At 41.6% G+C, this 23,549-nt stretch overlaps 1 protein-coding gene across 1 annotated transcript in view; it reads right to left on the bottom strand.

Moving 5' to 3' along the window:
• The window catches only part of ALK (ALK receptor tyrosine kinase), a 642,106-nt gene that overhangs the window by 522,472 nt on the left and 96,085 nt on the right, over positions 1-23,549 (bottom strand). The gene's annotated exons all lie outside the window — the stretch shown is intronic.

Below are 23,549 nucleotides of genomic sequence, written 5' to 3'. Positions count from 1 at the left end.
CACTTCCTGGCAATAAGTGAAGGGAGAGGGGAGATCGGAACTGTTTCAGCAGAGTACACTGACACCCTGCAAACGGCAGACCCCTATTCATTTCTTCAGGAAAGTCAGATGCAGTTTGCAGAAAATTGGTGATTTTTTCTTTTTTTTTTTAAAAGCGACCTTTCAAAGCAGACAAACTGGTATGTGAGTGGGATTGTTAAAGCCTTTCTCATTTTGTGTGAGACTCAAGCCTGGCTTCTGTTAAACAGAAAGCTCCCGAGTACATTTGAAAGATGATTAGATTTACAAAAGTTCCATTTGTCCACAAGCTTTCACACAGCCTTGCATTAACACAGGAGAGTTACATGGTTATAAGCCCATGTGATTTGGGAAAATGTGTAAAACAAGAAGCAAGGCATGCAAATTTGTGCAGGCCACAAGGCTAAGACCCAGAAAGAAAGCAGATGAGAAAGAAAATGAATATTGCAGCAGGAAAAAGACTTTAGTACGAACTGCAGCCATGAACCACCACTGCCCCCCCCCACCCTGGATCCCCCTGGGCACTTTCCTATGGGTTCCAACTACTCCTTATCTTCCATTGCCTTGATATTAGAAAGCACAGGAACAATTCAGAGGAATTTCATCCACCCCGGGGACAATGTTTTAGAGTTGATAGATTTCTTTTTTACCCTACGTGCAAGGTTGGAACTAAGTATCTTTTTTATTCACTGTTCCAGGAGAAAGTGGCTTTTAAAAGTTATTCACCATTGTCATTTCTACTTGCGCCTTCACTCACACATACAATGAAGATAAAATGAGACTGGGAATGATTGATGTTCCTCGTTTTAATGATGATTGCCACCAAGTTCTATGTCCTTTGGTGACGTTTTTTCATATTCGTTTGCTTTGCCTAGATTAGTTTTTTTCCCCCTTCTTCCATCCAATCTTTTCTTTCTTTCCCTCACATTCTCTGAAACTTCTATAAAGCCCTAAAAGGGCAGGGCTGCCCCCCAGCTCTGACCATTACCCGCGAACCAACACAAGTGGCAGATTCCAATAATGTGAAAATGGAAACCACTTCATTCCATTTAACTAAAGCATCAGCACAACCATCAGAGATTCTTTTCTGAAGACAATCCAAAGGCCAGTAGTTGCCCTTGAACATATAACTTCGCCTGGAGAGGAAATGGTGTCCACAATGATCAATGTTAAACCAAAATGTATGAGGAGAAACGGTCCTTGAGGTTTCTCCAAGTAATGTAGAGCACATTCCTTTAGTAGACATTTATAAAGCACCAAGTGTGTACCAGGCACAGGGCTAGGAAATTAAACTTTATGGGGAATAACACAGTCCCCAGACTGGAGGAGGGTCAGAGTCTCCATGTTGGAGCCCAAAGTCCAGGTGAAAACTAAATGCAAATGAAGCTTCCTGTCCTTCCCTCTGCTTCTCAAGTTTGCCCAGAGGAATTCCTAAGGATTGCCCTGGGAGCTTTTGAAAGGGGATGGAAATCCCGTCAACAGAAAAAAAAGTCTCCTGAAGTCCAGTTTCCTGTATGTTCCCTATCAGGTTCAATCTAACCCAAGCCAACATCATTTTTTAGGTAGGGCACAGTGGCACCACAGTACTCTATCTGGCGATGGTTCATCCATCTAGAAAGCATGTATTGTGCAACTACTATGTACTACACGGTGCTAGGTGTTGGGTGAAGGATACAAAGACAAATGAATCAGGGCCTCACTCCTCAAGCCACTTAGCATTTTTCCATGATTGAGCCAGAAGTAACAGATGGCAACACAAAGCCCAGTGTTTGTTACTTTGCAGTTAAATGTACTCACTTGGGTCAAAACACTGTTTGTGCTCATACTGTGTATATCGTGTATGTGGAATCAAATGATACCCAGGCTTCTCCTGAAAGATCTCAAAGAAATATGATAAGTGGCCCGTGGATGTATGCACACGAGAGGCACTCACCTGGGGACAGGGAGGATAGCTCGGGGAAGGCTTTACAGGAGCGCTGACACGTAGATGGAGGTTTGAAAGATGAATAAGAATTAGCCAGGAAAAGAATGGGGAAAAGGACAGTCCAGAGAGAGGGAGCAGCAAGCATCAAAACATGGAGTTGTGAGAGAGTAGGGTGGGTTCCATAAGGGAGAACATTTAAGTGGTTCTCTGAAGGAACGGCAGGGAATGATGCTGAAAAGTTGGGTGGGAATAAATAACCAACCATGCCCCATGTCAAAGAAGAATGGTATCAAATTCACCGGTCCTCTGTAAGCATCAGTCCCATTAAAGCAAGATTAGCATCTAAGCCTTTAATGAAAGTGTTGGTATACGAAAATATTGGCTAGGTGTGGCAGGTCAGCACAGTTGTGCAAATGGAGACACATCCTCATTTGCTGCAGAAGTTAAGGATTTCTAAGGAGGCAGACAAATTTTAAAAGCAAGTAGTGGCGAGTTGATCAGAGACCTGGTTCATAGCCTCTGCCTCATCGTTAGGCTGTGACCTGTCTTTAGAGACAAGGAATGGATTTGTCTTAGCTCCTCTGGCCATCTGATGGTGAAACAGCTGTTTAGATTAATGGGCCTAGTGATAACTTGTCAAGGGCCTTGGTGATGTGGTTCACAACTTGGCCACATAGCCACAGCTCCTGTCACAACAAGGACTAGAGAGTGTCATGGGAGGTAGGCAGGGAGGGGATGTTTCGGTGGACAAATTAACTAACATAACATTCTTCATCTGGGAAGGCAGAGATGTAGCTGATGAAACCAGAGAGGTCTCCCCAACAGCCTGCCCTGGAGACTAGGAGCATAGATCACTTTCTTTCCATTGTTGTTGCTTGTATGATGCAGAGGCAGGATTCCTGGGCCCAGAAGAACTAAGAGATTATATGGGGACTCGGGCTCCTCAGAAAGGGAAAGGGAGGGAATTAGACAAGGGCCCAGTTCCTGAGTAAGAGACAGGAGAAGGTTCACAGGAACCAAGTGAGAGTCAAGTGACTGGGAACAGAGCACAGGTCCAGGAAGGCCCTCAATGACACTGGCTTACTGTCAAAAATAATAAAACACAAAGGGACAAGCAGAGTTCCTGAGCTGGGGGACAGAAGTGATCCCGGATTCCAGGATCAAAGGCCTTTAGATTCAGGAGCCAGAGGTCCACTACACTGTACCTCATGTAAAGCTGAAAAGAGTAACTGCATTTTCTTATTCAGACAAAGCTTTGTGCTTATCGTTTGTATATTCAGTTCCCCCACCAATTACACTTTCTATACTGCTACTTTTTTCTGGTTGTTTCTTCCTCCTACCCTCAACTTTAGCAAAGTTTTGCAAATAGCCAAGTCTAAAAACACGTTCCATACCGGTACACTGTGTGTGTGTGTGTGTGTGTGTGTGTGTGTGTGTGTGTGTGCATAGAAGTGCCTGTCTGGATCTGGTGATATCCTGAGACAGTAAGACCGTAATAACTATTACCATGTATCTAATATCTACTATGGCCACCATGATGAACTCCTGAATCTCTAATTCTTATAGGGCCAAAGGATCAGATTTCACTCCTTCTTGTACAAGGCTAATGTAGAGATTCTCCAGAGTTCCCTGTCACTGAGTTCATGACAGAAAATAAATATCATAACACTCCCTATAAGAGGCAAAGTCTAGAAAAGTAATGTCTACCCTTAGACAACTAACCAGACCATGCTACCTGAAATGGCTGAGTCGGCCAACAAACTGACGTGACTGATTTTTTTCCAGAGAAATGACTCACTGATTGACTAGCTTCTCAGAATAAAAGTTACTTCAGCATCGTGTTGCCACCGCTTTGCAATGTGCCTCTGTTGGTGAAATGAAGTGAAAAGCTATGAAATTACTCAAAATATTCCTATATCGAAGGTACCAGCCTAGATTGTTAAAACCTCAAGAACTTTTGCCATAAGCTAAACTGTATGACATCAAATGACAAAGGGAAACCATAAACAAATCCTGAACTGGAGTGGACAGACTGCCCTCTTAGTCTGCCTGTGTCCGGCTAAATTTCAACTATGGCTACTCATTAGAATCATCTATGAAGCTTTTAAAATCATTGATGGAGGGAGGTCCCAGAAACACAGATTAATCTGGTCTACGGTTGAACCTGGACAATGGTGTATATTTTTCAAGTTTTCCAGGTGATAACAACCTACAGCCATGACTGAGAAGTTTAGCAATATGGACCCTCTGGGCCTCAGTTTCCCCTTTATTTAATGAGGATGTTGAACCAGGTGATATCTAGAGACTTACACAGTTCTAAGATTCCCTGTCAATCTTGATCCCTTCCCCAGTTGGTGGGCAGCGCTGACAAGACCACTTTCCCTTTGCGTAATTCAATTCCCAAATGCCACCAGGACAGCTGACCTACCACAGAAGGTTGGCATGTGGGTTAATGAGATCAAATTTGTAAAGCGTTTTGGGCTCTGGGGAAGGAATCTCTAATATGTGCAGTTAAAGAATGACTACAGCAACGTGAGTGCCATTTGTTTTAGGAAGAATAAACCACAGTTCACAACCCTGCATCTGCCATAATTAGACTATCTAGCCTGGATGGAGAGTAGCAGAGTAGAAAGTAGATTAAAGCAGGTCTGCTCTTGTTAAGATTAGCTGCCAGTTAAGCCTTCATGAGACATGTCTATGCAATCACAATTGACGTGGGCTGGACTTAAAAAATGTTAATCTATGCAGAATTCTCTAGTCCTCAAGCACATACCAGTAGACTCCTTTGTGGCCCAAGTCTTTGTGGATCTACTTCCATATAACAGAGACAAAACATGAATCTTGTGGGTCTTTTCCAAGAGTAAATAATCATCAGTTGGAGTCTATTTCTAAAACATGACAACCTTTGCTACTTCTGATACACTGAAATTGGAACAGGTGAACCAATCTTCTTTCTTTAAGAAACTGTACATGAGACCTGCTCATGCACAAGTGATAGGACCTGGAATGGATCACACAGACTCTGGAGACCAAGAGTTAGGAATTCGTATCTGACTTCACCTCTTGCAACTTTCAGGACCTCGAGGAAAGTCTCTTCCTTTCTTGTACCTTATTTTCTTTTATTAAATAACACATGAAAAGCACCTTGCAAAATGTCTAGCATAGCTCAATAAATATTTAGTTTCTGATTTCGGTACATAAATGAAGAACCATTGGTTGATAGTATCAGACTTGATAACAGGGATTTCAAAGTAACAGTCCCTCTGCCCAGCTGGCACTGAAGCCCCCTGGTAAGCCACATCTTTTTTTATTTTTTATATTTCCACAGCCCATCTGTAATCTCATTCATTTATTGACCTGCTTTCAACTATTTTTATGTTTTGACCAATATAGCCCCAGAGACAGACTTTGTCGTTAATGATCAATTAATAATTGAAATTTAGGGAATTTGAAACATTCCATCCAGAGCTCTTACCAAGTAATCAGGGTGATAGAGATACACCAAGTTATCTGAAAATCAGTATTTGGTACTCTATGTTTAGGAGTCAGCAATTCTGATCCTAACATGAGTGATAAAATAAAAGTTAACTTGGAACCTTAAAGGTTAGATTCACGTACAGGTTTAACATTTCTAACCAAAACACCAATAGGTTTTCTTTGGAACTTGGGAAAATGATTCTAAAATTCCTGTTATGAAAAATAGTTTTAAATGGTTTTAACCTTTTTTGGAAAAAAAATAATGAAGAGATGGGGAATTCTCTTGCCATAATTAGGATATTTTATAAAGTTTTAATTCTCAAAAAGTTGATGCTGACACAAAAATAGATCAGTGGAACTGAATGGAGACTCCAGAAATAGACTCAGGTCTACATAAGAGTTTAATATACCAGGGGTGCCAAAAAACATGTATACGCATTTTAAGAGCTGTTATCTATGCTCAAGCAGTAGTTCGCCGTAATCAGAAGTGTCTGGACGCTGATGGTAACCACTCTGAGCACCTCTTGTGATTGCAGAAGTCAAATGTGACTATTCATCTTTTGTTATCAGTATATGTTATTACAATGAATACAGTTTTCTCCTTTCTTAAAATGTGTACACATTTTTTTGGCACCCTCTCTATAATAAATGAAGTATCTCAGTTTGGTAGGGAGGGTAGGATTAGTCCATAAATACTGCTGGAACCACTGGTTAACTATTTGGGGAAACTACATTCAAATCATCCACCATAATAAAAGGCAGATAAACTAAGTGTAAAACAAAACAAAACAAAACAAACAAAAAAAACCAACCTAATCCATAACAAAAGTCAATGGAAATACAAAGTAGTATTTCATGCATTGCTAGGTAAGAGAGGACTTCCAAAGCTTAAAAGAAATAAGAAACAACCTAAAAAAAAAAAAGGAAGAAAATTCGACTATGTAAAATTTTAAAACAGCATAAAAATTATGTAAAAGGTTTTTGAACTGGGAAAAATGTACAACAAACATGGTAGACAGAGGGCTACTCCTGATATTACCCAAATAATTTAGAAAAAAACTAAGACTACCAGGTAAAAATGCTATAAACGTTATAGAAGATTCATATATACACACACACAACTTGCTAAAAAACACAAAATATTGTTCAACCTCACTAGTAAAAAAAGAATTGCAATTTAAAATATGGTGGAATTTTTTTCTTTACCTATTAAATTAAAATATATATATATATATATATTTTTTTTTTAAATTTATTTATTGGGGTGACAATTGTTAATGAAATTACATAATTTCAGGTGTACAATTCCGTATTACATCATCAATAAATCCCATTGTGTGTTCACCACCCAGAGTCAGTTCTCCTTCCATCACCATAGATTTGATCCCCCTTACCCTCATCTCCCTCCCCCCACCCCCCTTACCCTCTGGTAATCACTAAACTATTGTCTGTGTCTATGAGTTCTTGTTTCTCATTTGTTTGTCTTGTTTTTGGTTTATGAATGGATAAAGAAGTTGTGGTATATATACACAATGGAATTCTATTCAGCGTTAAGGAAAGATGATATAGGAACATTTGTGACAACATGGATGGATCTTGAGAATATAATGCTAAGCGAAATAAGTCAGACAGAAAAAGCAGAGAACCCTATGATTTCACTGATATGTGGTATATAAACCAAAATATATTTTTTAAATGCAATATTCAGTTCTGGTAAGTGTTCATTGAGATAAGCATACTTACACACTGCTAGTGGGAACAAAATTGTTCTAGCAGAGCATTTTAAAAAATTCTCTGGAGGCAAATATAGATGGTCTTTACAATGTGCCTACTTTTGACCCAGTAATTTAACTTACTGAAATCCATCCCAAGAAAGTGATCTGATATACACATAAAAGCTTTTGGCGTAAGTATATTCATTCATTGCTCCAATCTTTACAGGAAAAAAAAAACAAAACAAAACAAACCAGAAGAATGAGGAAGCAAATTAGCTGCCTGACGTAAGAAATTATAAAATAAGCTATGGACATCCACAAGATAAGTCATTAGGTAACCTCTAAAAAAGATGTTTATTAAGAATTTATGTAATGTTAAGTGAAAACATCATCTTAGAAATACTATATGGAATGTATTTAAACTCTATGTTTAAAACTCACAAAGTAAAGACTAACAGGAAATAGTAAATTGTTAAAAGCAGTTATTTTTGGTTGATAGAATTATACACGATTATGTTCTTTTCTATTTTTTCAATTATTTAAAATTAATATATATTTTTATAATTAATAGTTTTATAAACAGAACATAGTTATACATTCCAATTATTACTTTGCAACCTAAGAAAAATGGGATTGAGTCTTCAAACTCAGTCCCCCTTTCTTTCTACCCTTCTCTTCCTTCTTAACTCTCTCTATGAAGCCCACACACGCGGTCTTAACGGAGAAATAAAAGGATCACGTGTCACAGGCCTGATTTTCTTGTTTTATCCTAGCAGCCAAATGAGAAGACTTCCTCTAAACAAGAGATCTAAGGTATTATGCAGGAAGAAAAATAGACAAATGCTTGACAAAGGCTCTCTCTGCTGGGGAACAGCTCCTGGAATGACCAGAGTTTTTGTGATAAAATGTCCAGTCTCCGCGGCTGTCTTCCTAATAAGCCAGGAGTGCATTTACTGTAGCCTGGTGGGTAACGATCAGCAAAACTTACCAAAAAAAATACAGCATGGATTTCCTTCAAATGGTAGCAGCCCATTTCACTCTGGGAGGTAAAATTGCTGGAACTGACAAGCCAATATTAAGGGACCGAAAAAGCTCCTTAAATATTCCGAAGACCAATTGGAGACATCAGACCCACATCTGAATAAACGGGAAGATGGCAATCAGAAAATTATAAAAAGAATGAATTGATTTTGTACCACTTCTCCAGTTTCATTATGATCTTTGACAGCAGAATGGGTTCATTTTATGTCATTTTCTCCTAAGCCTCATAGACAATTTTCTTTCAGGTCCTGAGATATGATCAGAAAGCACAGATGGCTCTGTCTCCTCCAACCCGGCAGAGACTGCGAACGATTTTGGAGTTGTTTAAGCTTGTTTCTTTCTCCAATCAACCTGGCTATTCAGCAGCTGTTCATTTCAAGCTCAGAAAGATGCAGGTGGAGATGAAACTACCTTGAAGGAAACTTGGGGCTGCAGGGCCAGGAAGAAGGACATGGAAACGGTATATAATGAACGTCATGGGCGAGGGAAGGATGCTTGAGCTGTCTTTTAATAAAATTTTTTCAATGTAAAAGAGAAAGTGCAAATAAAACCCTTTTTTTATTTTAAGAGATACACATAGGGTCATGATGTCTACAACTTACTGTCAAATGGTTCAATGACAACAACAATAACAAACACATGCAGAGATGCCAATAGAGAGGGGAGAATGCAGCAAAATGTTAAGAATTGGACAATCTAACAGAAGTTTATATGGAGATTTATACTATTCTAGCAACTTTCCTTTAGATTTGCATCATCTTTAAAAGATTTTTAGAATAAATTACATTTTAAAACAATTTGTTTAGATTCCACATATAAGTGAAATCATATGGTATTTGTCTTTCTCAGTCTGACTTATTTCACTTAGCATAATACCCTCTCGGTCTATCCATGTTGTTGCAAATGGTAAGATTTCATTCTTTTTTTATGGCCAAGTAATACTCCATTGTATACGAGTATATGTACCATATCTTTATCCAGTCGTCTACTGATGGGCACTTGGATTGCTTCCATATCTTGGCTATTGTGAATAGTGCTGCAGTGAACATAGGGGTGCATATACCTTTCCAAATTAGTGTTTTGGATTTCTTCTATGTGTAATCTACAGAACAAAACAAACAAACAAAACAGAAACAGACCCATAGACACAGAGAACAAACTGATGGTTTCCGGAGGGAAGGGGGGTTGGGGAGCTGGGTGAAAAAGGTGAAAGGGTTCACAGTGTGAGGGATATAAATGTACACCTGAAACTAATAAATAAATAAATAAATAAATAAATAAATAAATAATAAAAAAATAATAATAAAGAAGGATGATAAAAAAAAAAGAAATACAAATTGGGAGTTACAGAATAGTCATGGGGGTGTAAAGTACAACATAGAAAAGATAGTCAATAATGTTGCAACAACTACGTATAGTGCCAGGTGGGTTTTAGACTAATGGGGAGGAGGGGAGTCACTGTCTAAATGATATAAATGTCTAACCACTATGCTGTACACCTGAAACTAATAAAAAAAAATGTTGAATGTCAACTGCAACTGAAAAAGTAAATGAATAATTTTTAAAAATGATTTGTTCTGTAACTTCTTTTAACTGTCCTATTTCCACGACTGGGTGTGCGCTCTATATTCTAACAGTGCAGATAACTCTAGTTCTTGAGCACATTCTCTGTTTTCCCACCTCCTTGCCTTTGCTTATGCTATTCCCTCCTCCAAAAATTTTCTACTATTATTCACGGATCTTCCAAAGAGTTTTTTTCAAATGCTTCTCCTTGAAGCATCTTCTGATGTCTGCCTCTCCATCCCCAATTATATTTGATTTCTTGCCTTTGAATCTCTCTGAAAACGCAGATGATTAGAGCAATCACCCTGGGTATGAGATCTCAGACCACTCTCTCTTTCCCCCCATCCAGCCACTCACTTCCTTATTATTGTTGCTTGTTTAATTGTCTCTCTTCCTTTCTGGACAATAGGCTCCATCTCATTCATCAATATACCCAAATGCCTAAAATAGGCATTATGTGTCTACTTTTAGATTTTAAATCTCCTTAAGGTCAGTGAAACTTACTCATGTCCATATCCATGCACAAAGTAGGTACTCAATAAGTAACTGTCGAATTGAATATATATTTAAAAAAAAAAAAGACCAGAGAAATGCGAAGAGTTTTTCACTTTCATCAAAGAACTAGACTTGCTTATTCATGCAGTCACTGGCCCAAGAGTTTGAGCCAAGTAAAGCTTTAGTCCTAGCCAACCAAGAGGCACAAGAGAAAGGTAAAAATAAGTGTGTGGGACCATCTGCAGAAGACTCTGGGGAAGTGAGCTTCTGATCTTCCTGGTCAGAAGCAAGTCTTATTGTGGGGGGGAAAGGAGGGAGGGGCGCGCAGAACTGCCTGAGAGTTAATGACCATGTATCTTGAGGGTGAGCATTGAATTGCATTGCCATCAAACACTGATCTGGGAAGATGAGGGTGAGCAGATAGATTTCCCACACTTGCCAGTACCCTTTACAGCTAATCAGGAAGTAGGCTCAGAGAGCTAAATCGAAAAGGGGAATAATTTTCACCAGTTCAGCAGTTACAACGTGGTCAAGTCCTCCCTTTCTTTGCTCATGTGTGAAAGTATTGTGGGTGTTTTATTATTAAATCAGTACCTTCACTAGCTCCCCTCTATTTTGGAATAGCTCAGTGCTCTAAGCCATAGGTGCACACAGAGGGACAAAATTATCCACATAAGTCACATCAAAAGGAATTTGATTGCAGTTGGAAAGTTGTTTTCAAATATTGATGGGATGACAATCATCAGTCAGGGTTTAGAAATTATACATGACAGGGGTGGCCTGTTAGCTCGGTTGGAGCCTGGTGCTGATGGCACCAAGGTTGTCAGTTCGATCCCTGCATGGGCCACTGTGAGCTGTGTCCTCATTTTGAAAGAGAGAGAGAGAGAGAGAGAGAGAGAGAGAGAGAGAGAGAGAGAGAGAGAGAAATTATACATGACATAGAAAGATTTTGTGTTGGATAGAAAATATGTAGAATTTGGTTTTCCCATCACAGACTACAAAATTCCCTGCTCCTATTATCCAGCTCTTTCCAGAAAAGGTACTTCCACGTGCATTTAAGGAATAGTGAGGTTCTTGAGAAGTAGGGGACAATTCCTGATCATGTTCTATAAATTGCCACCATATCTAGAACCTGCCATGCTTCCAGGGACATCCAAAGGTGGAATAATAATAACTCAAAGAACTCCATTTATCTTTTAAACCCCATTTAGGTAGAGAAGCCTTTATCCCACCTCTAAAGAGAAAGCTTCAGGTCTCAGAGAGCAAAGGGTGCTGACTTTTCTGCAGTTTATCTGAAAGAGAGAGAATCAGAGAGAGAGAGAGAGAAAGAGAGAGAGAGAGAGAGAGAGAGAGAGAGAGAGAGAGAGAGAGAGAGCTTGAACAAGTTGTCAAGTCTTTCTGAGTTTCAGTTTAAAATGGAAATATTATAAAGATTTACTTCACTTACCTCACAGAACTATCAGTGAGATGAGGGGATATAAAAATGTCTGACCCATGGCTGCACCAACTAGCTAATTTTTCTAATTTATTTTTGTTGTTGTTGACATTCAATATTATTTACCAGCTAGCTAATTTTGATGTGGCATTTCTCACCAACCAGATTACAACAGAACCAGCAGTTTCCATAGATCTCCTCTATACATGTATTTTTCAGTTTACTTCCCTTTCGACTAAAGAAGCAGCATTTTCAGAAGCTTCTCGTCTGATTAAAAACAACAACAACAACAACAACAGAAAACACCAACCCTCCTGAATGATCCAGTAAGATCCAGTAGGGTGACGAGGAGGATAATAAGTGGTTCTGAATGGGGCTATTGGGAAAAGATGGTTTGGAAAGAATGACCATGCATCACTCTAAGAACCTTAGTATTTGAATTTTGTTTTGTTTTTAACTTAGAGAGTAGTTGGCCAAAAAGCAAAAGACATAGAGAAATGGATAAGAAATCATTATAAAGGAATAGTTCAAAATGAGAAAGTATTGTATTATCATTAACAAATCACACTTGACTGCACAAGGAAGGCAACGGCGGATCCCAAAAAGGCATGAAGCCAATGGTCATGGCTGGAGCCGGTAGACTATACATTCATCTATGAACTCAGTGTACCTGTCTGCAGACTCTTCTCTGTGCCTGGGGCCGTGCAGCATTAGGCTGCATAAGAGGACAAAGACCTTTCCTCCAAATAAGGGAGGTGAATATGCAAAGAACAATTGTATTCACTATGGTGCCATCAGTACTCTAAAAATGACAGCCACCAGGATGGGGACACCCACGTTGCTGGAGGGACAAGTGAGGGTTGCGGAGGAACACGGAAGCCCCCTTGGAGAAAGTGATGACTAAATTGAGTCCCAAAAGGGTGAGAGGTGGGGCAGGGTATTCATGGCTAAGGGACTGCAGGATTAGCCTCTCGGAGAAGAAAGACCTGAGGTAGGTCCAGCCACCACCATGCTGACCAAAGGAAAGGCCCCACATTTAGTCAGCACTTAGCCTTCACCTGGGCAGCGCAATAAATCTTTGCACGTATCTTCATCATTCCTAGCATTTCTTGAAGCTCAGGCATGGAACCTGAACCATTCATCGGTTTATTTGTTATTTATACCCTTTCTCGTTTCAAAAGCAATCTAAGGTGGTTTCATAAAAGTGAGTTGGAAGGAGGAGTTTAGGAACAGGGTTCCTGTTATGAGCAGCTGGTCAACTGGAATGACTGCTTACAATCCCCTACAATCATCTCCCCCCTAAAAAAAGTTGGGACTGGGGCTCCCAGAAGCTTCCAGTGGGAAGTGCCGGCAACCAGAGATCTTTGAGAAAGGCCGGGACACTCAGCTTCCTCTACCAGTAGATTCTTCTCTTTGAGACCCAAAAAGAGTCCTTTTGGACCAAGTCTAGCCCGACCCGCTTCCACCATCAAGGAATGCGGACAGAAGGGAACTTCCCCAGGGCTTGGGGACTTCAGGTCCTGAGCAAGCCAACTTGGGGAGCTCACTCACAGCTAAGTCATTTTAAAACTGTGATATGTGGTGACAGGGCAGAGCCTGGCAGCTGGGAACATCTATGCTGTTGGCTCCCATATGCACTGGCTCTCTAGAGCTCGTTCTCTCTCTCTCTCTATCTCTCTCTCTCTCTCTCTCTCTCTCTCTCTCTCTCTCTCTCTCCCCCACCCCCCGAAACCCCTCCTGTCTAGATTCAGGTGGGTCCTACTCACAGCTAAGGGTAGAGCACCCTAAAGCATGTGCAGCCTTCTCCTTCCCCAGGAAGGGACAAGTACAGAAGCAGCAGACCCTTCCCCCAATAGCTGATGATGGAAAGAGAAAACTGTATATAATAACTAGTGGATGGTGTGAAAAATGTCTCCCATCATGAGTAAGAGAAGAAAACAACAAACATGGGAAACAATAACCCATTTGCTTTCCCAATTTGCAGTTCCCCTTCATTGCACCTAATTTGAAAACGGCACAGAATTTTTTAAGCTCAATGACTAGTCATCTATCGCTTGGTCCCAGAGACTGTTTTTGTTTTTTGTTTTTTTAAAAAACAGAGTGTTCTAGTTTCTACTTGTACTGAGCAATGCTTCAGTTTTCTCATGTACTTTTAATGATTATGGTTTGGCTTCACGGTGTGGACATTGCGCCTGCATCGTGGTTGTGAATGTGGAATGCCACTTCCTTCAGCCGTCAAGGATCCCAGGAACCGCAGTCACTTCCATAGAAATTTGCCTCTATTCCTTGTTGTTTTCCTTCTTTTCTTCCCTTAACTTTTTCGTTTTCTGTTTTCTTTCCTTTTGCCTGACTTTTTTTTTCCAGGATGAAAGAAATACATCGCTCCATTTTTTGAATGTACACAGGCCCTGAAAGTTAAAAGAGTCTCTAGAAATCTCCTAGTAATCCATCATTTCATATTGAGGAAATCAAGGTGGAGCAATCACAGCCTGGAATCCCATTTATTGACTGAGTCAGCTCTGGGATCCAGGTCATTTGACTCCTCTATCTATAGTCTTTCTACTACAATACTGCAGTGCAGGGATTTGCAGGTGCAAATCGGTTTGGGACATGATAGAGTTAACAACTTCGTAACCCCGAGGTCTAGAAGGATATAGATGATGATGATGAATGACAATATAATCATCATCATCATCATCATCATAGATTCCAAATCAAACCTTACCCCCGTTCTATAAGGTAAACTATACTATCAAGTAAAATAGTTCTGCTTTAAAGGTTTACTTCGTTTAAATGTCAAAACACAATAAAATAAAATCTCCCAAACCTAATTAAGATAAATATGTTTTCTTCAGTCACATAAGAAATCCACACATATCTCTCCAAATAGTCACCCACTTAAGCTCAGTCAAGTATGGAAACTGAATGAGTGGAGAGAAAAGCTTAAAAGTTGGTTGTCGTACTGGGCAACTCCATGCTCTTGCTTACAGGGAAGGGGAAAGAGAGAGGGAAGGAAGAGAGAGGGGAAAGGGACAGGGAGGAGGGAGGTGGGAGATTGGAAAATGAGAAATTAAGAGAAGAGAGACAGGAGGGAGGGAGGGAGGGAGGGAGGGAGAGAGAGAGAGAGAGAGAGAGAGAGAGAGAGAGAGAGAGAGGAAAACCGGCTATAATCAATTCTGTATTCAGGGGCTGATTGTGGAGTTGGTAGATCATTCCGAATCTCTGATTTTGCTTTTCCCATCTCCCTCTGCCAATATGATTTTTTAGCTCATGGTTCCATTCCCTTGTTCCTACTGATACTGGAAAGGTGAAAAGAAACAAAACACTGAGACTAATTTGTTTGGTTAGCAGCTGTGGTTTGTAACAACAATGACAAAGAAAGGGGAGGCGGAAAACCAAAAACGAAGTCCAAGGCACATTTTAGCCAGTTCTAGCCATCCTATTAACACTGACTCCCAAACCACGCATTCTGGCTTAAGTCCAGTTTCGGTGTTTCCCCTTGGATGTGCAAATAACCTAAATGGGGTTTTAAAAAAATAAGAGAACTTTTAAAAATAGTTAGGAGGTATTTGAAGGAATTCTTTCTTAATTATCTAAAAGGCTTGGACTGTAATACAAGTGAGGAATTGCTTTTATTAAATGCCAAATCTTTTTTTAAACCAACCTCAGGGAGATACAGTACTCACTCTCAACGAGCTATGTCCATGCCAGCAAAACAAAGTAGTAATTTGGGCAACTGTCCACATAATTCAGATCAAAGAAATCTGCCATCGCCATGACTCTATTAACATGAGGTTCAGAACAGCTTAGCTCATTAGGCAGCTGACTTGGGCAGGGAAAGGGCCAGAAGTGATCGAGCTCCCATAAGCTACTATGGAAAAGCTGAATATAGTCAAGCAAACCCCTGTTTGCTTGAATTCAACTAGATGTTTAATAATAATTAAAAAGCAGTAACTGGTTATTAACTTCTTTAAAACAGTAATTGGTTGTTTGCACAAATCCACTTCCCCCACTATCATGTTTGGGGAATTTTTCATAGTTGTGTGGAAAATTAAGTAGAGAGTTTTAACTGTCTTTGGTTCTATTTAGAAAGAAAAATAACATTGGCTGTCAGGGAGCCGGTCTTCACCTTTCTTAATCGTTAATTTAGATTGCTGCATGTTTGATCAGATCCATCCTGTGGAACTTGTCTTTTTATCCTACTAAGAGAAATAAATTAACTGCACCGGCGTTCATTCATTCACGGAGAATAAACATTGTCTCGGGTTGTCTACATCGTGAAATACAGATTTAAGACAGTTGTGCACAGCTTGTAGGTCGAGGGTGGGGGTCGAGGTCCGAACCTTCTGAGCCTCAATAAATCACACAGCTCTCCATGTCCCCATTCATCCATATGGACTCAGCCCCCCTGTCTCTTAAAGGCGGCATTTTCAGGAAACAAACAACTTAGACTGAGGAGAAATTAACCTTCCCCAAGCAACAGCCACAGTAGATAAGTAAGCTGGGAGACATAATATATGTATACTTAGTATTAGAAGCTGAGTAAGAAATACCACGTCAATTGTTTTTCAAGACAATTAGGCAATACTCAGAGGCAAACCAGGAAAACTAAATCTCTCTTCTTTCCTCATTACTGCACTGCAAATTTAAAAGACTGACTATCTGTGAAGCCAGCAGTCAGAACATTTTCAGAACAGTAGTCTCCTCTTCCAAGAGCTCACTATTATACTTACAAATTTCCAAGTGAACATTAGAGGTGCCTGCCTGCTGCCCAGGGCCCCACAGAAAGACAAGTGAGGGTCACAGGTGGGGGGCAAGGCAGGGCAGCCAGCACTCTGTCCCCCTTGATGCTATTTCATTCCATTTGGAACTAATAAGATATCTGAGAAGCAGAGTGGGCCTGGATGCGGGATACGAGTTAGTCCCTGAAGCCTTCCATTTGCACAGGAGCCTTCAGATCACAAAGGACTGTCATACCCTCACCTCAGAAGCCGCTTAGGACCATGACCACGTGAGGTAAGGCCAGGACAACTGTCTGCATTCAGCCCAGACGGCAACAGAAGTTCAGACAGGTGATCGAGATGATGTAACTTCCTTATTTGGAGGTAGGGCCCGTGGCTCCCACCATACCTCTGCTGCTTTCCATTTTCTAGAGGAAATGCTAGCACTGGGTGGAAGCTGCTCACCAGGGTTTGGGGGGCCAGCACATGACCTCGCAGAATACGCCTACTCTCTCTGTGTCTTAGATCCATCACCTGTAATATGCAGGAAGGATAGTGCCCACTCCCCAACCTCACAGAGTGACCGTGGGGAGCAGCTGAGAGAATAGACAAGGAAGCCTCACACACATACACAAGGTCTACAAGACAGGAACCCTGTCTACGTAGGCATTAGGCCCGGGGAGCACTATTTTTCCATTGTACCCCTTCCAGCCATTTTTGTGTGTGTATGAGGCTACTAGCTTCTCGCCACCCCAACCCCTCCCCATCCCTGCTTCTTCGCCTCCTGTTTCACTCCTTATCTGTACACCCTCTTCATTGCACTGGGTTAGATAGATAAAGATACCAGCTGGGCCATACAGAGCCCCACTTACAAGGAGTTTAGCGTTTTGGGCAAGGAATGGACACGTGAATGAGGGGGTGAAATGGAGGAGTCTGTGTGTGACTGTGCCTGTGTGTACACACACACGCACATGCACATGTATGTCCACTGTACCAATGTGGGCATACTAAAGATGACTTCATACAACCTCAGGCCTCAGTAGGTAATGTCCAGGACCTTTCCAATATGCAGATGTTCAATTAAAAAATCCCAATGCATTGCTGTATTTTTCCACTGTCTCCTAGCTGTGCTACCATATGGAAATGCCTGAATCCTTTAGGGAGGTTTTAAAGCTGAAGACAAAGATCACTGAGAGTTGAGTGAAAAGACCTACTGTGTGTGTGTGTGTGTGTGTGTGTGTGTGTGTGTGTGTGTGTGTGGTGTCCACTGCGACTGTTGTTGGGGGGAGGGATCTGGAATAGTGAAAGCCTGAAACTAGCTTCTTAACAGCATTTGAGAAAGATTAACCTGCTAACATTGGACGAAAAAGGTCCATGGGGTAGAGGAAGAGGAAATAAACCGTTTAGAAAAGAGGAGATGAGACAGAAAGCTAAGGACATCTCAGCAAAATGGCAGGAGAGCTGCAGCCTCTACTGGTACAAAATTGGAATTTAGGGAGAAGGAGGGGCAAGTCCATGTGGACAAACACAAATCCACCCGATGATGGCAGAGCGAGCGGTGGGCTGGCAGAGTTGGGCAGGACCGAGGGCTGGTTGAGGCCATCTTTCCTATGTGCTCTCCTGGCAAGAGTTTCTCTCTGAACAATGTGGATATTTAAACTCCGAGACTGAGAAAAAGAGAAGTGAGGACCTAAACCTTCCCAGGGGGATGCTGAAGAATTGGTGACACCACGAGGAGGTCAGATGGGGGAACAACTGCTTCGTGACAGCTCTCCCCACCTCACAGGGAGCACCCAGGCCTGGGCAGGGGGCCCCATTTGGGTGACTAAGGGACAGGAAGCAAAAAGAGGGAGGCGCAGAGGAATGTCTGGAGTTAGTGGTAAGAACAAGCAGGGATCTTGGAGGAAAAGATCACAGTCTGTGTTAGACGACTGTCAGGGAAAACACACACACACACACACACACACACACACACACACACACACACGCACGCTTGCACCTACCTGCATTAAAGAGATCTCAGACAACCCAACCACCTAAAGTACTTTCAAACTTCACTTGGGAGCCATCCTCAGCAAGGATTACAATCTGTGCAGATTGACAATGACAGTTAAAATGTTAATTTTTTTTAAACCTGCAAATAGCACTTTGAGTCTTCATAGTGAGTTGGCAGGTGCTACAAAGAGCTCATCTCTCCTATCTCTCCCTTGACAACCTAGAAATATCAGTCACTCTCGTCCCTGTGGCTACCACAGTGATATAATAAGAAACAAGGGAGGAGATGAATCTCTCCCCAGACTCTCATCTCGGGAAGCCAAGGGAGGTTGAATGAAAAACAATGGAAGATAACCAGAGCAGTGTGAGTCTAGTGCTATCGATTTTGCATCTGTTTCAAAACATTACTCATTGGAATGGTGGCAGCCCTTGGGAAGGGTGCAAGGAGGCTTCCTTCCGCTGGGAAGGGCTCTGTGCTCATGGTCCCAGTGCATGCCAGGAGAGGGGGGCAGGGAGATTCTCAGACTCTTCCCGTGGCCTGCCGCCAGGCTCCAGTAACTTGCTGAGTTTAAGTGCCAATGGTTTTTAATTAGGACTTGAACGTTTTTTTGAAGTTGCAAAGTGCTGGGTGGGCAGTTCAAATAAATACCAGCTTGATACAGGCCATAACTAAGTCGTGAAAATAAAACTAGCAATGGTTATTAGGTGGTCATTAGGGATACTAGATAAAAGAAATAAAAATTTGGAGTTGCAGGGAACTAAAGATTCCTAATACAGTTTTCCCCAAAGGGTAGGATTCACGCCATTATTAATATGACATATGATTTTAGATGATCCAGAAAATGCTTAATGACACAAGGATGGGTTATTAAATAATATTAAGTTACATTGTGAGAAAGTTATTCCTGTTCCAATTCTCCTTGATCCTTTCTGAGTATCTCAAAGAGGAAGTCTCTGTTGGGTGCTACTATATCCTTAAGACTTCTAACATTTGCCAACTCCTTTTTTAACACAAAGAGAACAAGCTGCAGGTGTAGAAACTTTGTTTTGACCAAAGCATCTAGAAAGAATTTAATCTCATTGTTTGGTTTTCATTTTATTTATTCCTTCACATATTTTCTATATGTACTTCCTATAACAATATAAGGTTTCTTCTTTAAAAATAAATTTATTGAAATAAAATATTAGTCCATTGGAAAAATATTAAGTACATGTTACACAAATAGTACACAGATGATGAAGATGGCATGAACGTGAGTGGAGTTTGGAGAATAAAATTGTTGGACCCAGAGCAGGAAAGGACTTGCCCACAATGGCACATTTGGTCAGTGTCTTCCACTCCTGCTGCTGGAACCCTATGAAGGAGGAGTGGAGGTGAAAGTCGGCCTCGCCCAGAGAGCATGTGGAGCTCAGAGAAGGCACATGAGTTCTCTAAAGCTCTGGGTCCGCAGATCTTCAGCAGAAGTTGGTCCCTTCTTCTCAGGCAAAAAAACCAATAACCAAGAGTCAACTGACCCCCATTAAAGTATGTCACACAACAGTGACAGAATTAGTCACTTCACCTCATTTTCTTTTCCTTTTCCATCAATTTCCTAGATCCCTGCGAGATAACAATTGAACTCCAGCCAAGACATCTACCAGATGGAAAAACAGATATCCATTACCCTACACTCACTGGTCCATTCTCTAAACTCGTGATGCCCTGAATACTCCACCTAGGAGGCAGTGGCTGCAAAGAATGGTCTAAGTACAGGATTCTGGGCCTCCGGAGAGCTAATCGCTGCTTTGCCACATGGCAGCCCAGCGTGACGGGAATGCAGAGTGGAAAGCAGAAGTTTACCCTCATGCTGCCTGCCATGTATCACATCCATACACAACTGCAGCTTGATGGATGCAGTGAACACAGCTCTGTATATCTGCCATGGCCCCAGCGACCTTTGAGATCCCTGAGTTAAAGGGACTATTACTCATCTTTATGAACAGCTTCCTATGACAGGTCTGCCAGATAAAGCCCAGAGACCCTTTGATGAAGTAAATAATTTAGCCCCATCCATAATGACCTGCCATTCCCAAATCCTGATGCCTGTCCAGGGATTGCTTCACCAAACCAACGAAATAATGAATCCTTACTGATGACGCCGGGACAGCACAAACTTTAAGCATAAGCTAAACTGCATCTGAGAGCATATGAGTTTTAAAGAAGACTAGGAATAAGGGACATTTTCTTATACAAGTTTCTGCAAACACAAAGCCATCACACATTTCCAGTTTTTAAATAATGGATACTGTTTATTGGGCACCTACAATCTGCCACATGTTGTACTTGGAAACTTCATGCATTATTTCAGTTAATCCTCCAAACAGCCTTGCAAGGTGGCTGTTAATATCGCCATTCTACTGAGAGCCAAAATCAGTTAAGCATCTTCCGAGTGTCACCCTATAGCAAGTAGCAAGGCGGTAAGCCTTGCTTTTGCTGGAACAAGAGAGGGTATGAATAAATGAAGGACCCCATGGCAGAGGAAGGATATGAACTACTGTTGGTCTGACTCCATCATTCCATTCTCATTCTACTCTACGTCACCACTTCCCTCTCAGTGAGAAAGCTCGGTTTAAGAGGAGGGTGGACTGCTGCTTCTTGTGTTCGCCTGGTGCCTTGCGTCCTCCCAGCCCCCTATCCTGATGGTAGGGGTGCAGGACATTTGGAAAAGCATGTGACATCCCAATGACACCCATTTCCTGTTTGAGATACAGTCACAACGTGGGCTTGATGGGGCTTTCGATATGTCTTCTGCTGCCCTGCCCTGAATTCAAATTATTACTTCCCAGAGACATACATAAAGGCCAGAAAATTCCAGAAAGCAACTAGTATTGGCCAGCTGATTTGTGAAGAGAGCAAACAAAGTAGCTGCTGGACATTCTGACCTCATGGGAAGGACCTGTCTTTGTGCGACCAATTTCTACTGCATGGGCATGTACCTGTGTGTGGCTTTGGAATCCTCCCAAGTCACTGACTGGAAGAGCTTGACAAGCCTGTGGATTTCCTGCTCCAACTTATTCATTACAACTGAGCTAATGAACAGATATGGATAAAACTTGAAAAGTGACACAAACAAAGGACAATAGCGACGATATCAAGACAGTGGTGTTTGGGTAAAATTGTCTTCTTTACAATTTAAATTAATTGAGATGCCATCATTAAAAAAAATAACGCGTATGTAGTCATCTTGTTAAATGTTATCAAGGAGATAAGGACTAAGAAAAGACTGTTGTACTTTTTAGTTGGAAATGACTTGTGTTGGAGAACCTGGGAGAACAATGGGAAGAGGTAGGGGCAGAGTCAGAAAACTCAGGTTCTCTCCCCAGCTTCCCTTTGACCAGCCTGGCACCCGTGTGCAAGTCCACGGACTCCACTGTCGATTCTGAGCCTCCAATCCTGTGCTAATAAAATGGCAATCACAATTGTCCTGACTAACTCTTGGACCTTATAGTAAGGGTCTGTTATAGGCTGAACTGTGTCCTCCCAGAATTCAGGTTGAAGCCCTAATTCCCAATGTGACTGTATCTGGAGACTGGGTAATTAAGGTTAAATGAGGTCATAAGGGTGGGGCCCTAATCCGATAGGACTGGTATCCTTATAAGAAGAGGAGGAGACACCGGAGATCTCTCCCTCTCTCTATACAATCACAGAAGAAAGGCCATGTGAGGATACAGGGAGAAAGTGGCCACCCACAAGCCAGGAAGAGAAGCCTCACCAAAACCGACCCTGAGAGCCCCTTGATCTTGGACTTCCAGTCTCCATTACGGTAAGAAAGTACATTTCTATTGTTTAAACCACCCTGTCTGTGGTATTGGTTATGGCAGCTGAGCAGAGTCCAAAGAGAGAAGGTATGAAAAGAGTTGTAAAGTGACACACAAATGAGGAGCATTCATGCAGTGTGAGGCCAAGTCGTGAGGGAGCAAGGGGGAAGTGAAGAGGTAGGGAGGGTACATTTTGATTCCTGCTTTGGAATTGAAGAACATGAGACAGAGGAGTAGCTTGAGGAGGTAGCACAATGGAGAGAAATTTGGTAGCATAGCGTCAAGGTCCTTCCCATAAGGACCTGAACTTTAAATCCAGGTCAGAATGAGGAACAGAAAAGCAGAGAGATTACAGATCTTACATGGAGATGTGGAGATTACCAACCTATGAGATGTTTTAAAATAGCAGTCACATTGGGTCATCCTGAGGTTGAACTATTTCTCAAGAGAAGAGGGTTAGACCAAATGTGATAATAGTCCTTCCAAACTGGGTGTTCCCTGACTCCAGAGGCTCTCCATAGGCAGAGCTTCCAAATCTTCAGGTGTGTGACTCACTGACAGGGTGTGAGATGGGACTCACCGTTTGCTTTACCGAGGAAATATCTTGTTCTTCTCTCAACACAAGCTAATTCAACACAGGAGGTGACTGAAGCACAAAAGCAAGAAGACCAAGCAGAGGATGGGAGAGTGAGTTGTAAGATCTGTCATCTCTCTGCTTCTCCATTCCTGGTTCTGATCTGGATTTAAATTTAAGTTTTTGGTGATTCTATTCTCCTCCCTCAAGGCTGCATAACTCTTTGCATAAATGAAGTGCAAGGTGAGGAAGCCATTGGGAATAGATTGGGTTTGAATCCCAGCATAGCTGTGTGGTACTGGCAAGCCATTTAACCCTTCCGATCCTCAGCTTTCTTACCTATTTCAGGAGGTGGATTGAACTCAGGGTCTGAAAGTACAAGGCATGTACAAAGCCAGTCCTGCTTCCACAACCCCACACTTTTGGCAGACATAAGTAATTGATCCCGGCTTTCATTCCCTCTGAGCTCAGGTACAGACTAACAACACAAGGAAACCTCAATCCATGAGTTCAATTTGGTACAGGGAATTAAATTTATTTGCCTTCCTAGGTACTAGATGGTGTCTAAGTCCCTTCCAGTTCCAGTGTTCCCAGATTCTGCGATGCTCATGTGCAAAGCTATGGCACAAATAAAGTCTTGGAAAAAAATAAATAGAGGATACAAGAGGAAAGAAGACAGAAATGGGGAAAAAACACAAATCTGAAAGATGACAAGGTAAACCCCCATTGTTAAATGGTAGTAATTCAGGTCCTCTGTGTCTCCTGGTGCCTCCCAGGTGTTAGCCAGGGGGAT

Source organism: Rhinolophus hipposideros (genome assembly GCF_964194185.1).
Source record: "Rhinolophus hipposideros genome assembly, chromosome: 12".
In the NCBI taxonomy this organism is placed as follows: domain Eukaryota; kingdom Metazoa; phylum Chordata; class Mammalia; order Chiroptera; family Rhinolophidae; genus Rhinolophus; species Rhinolophus hipposideros.
This window is presented reverse-complemented; position numbering and strand designations above follow the sequence as displayed.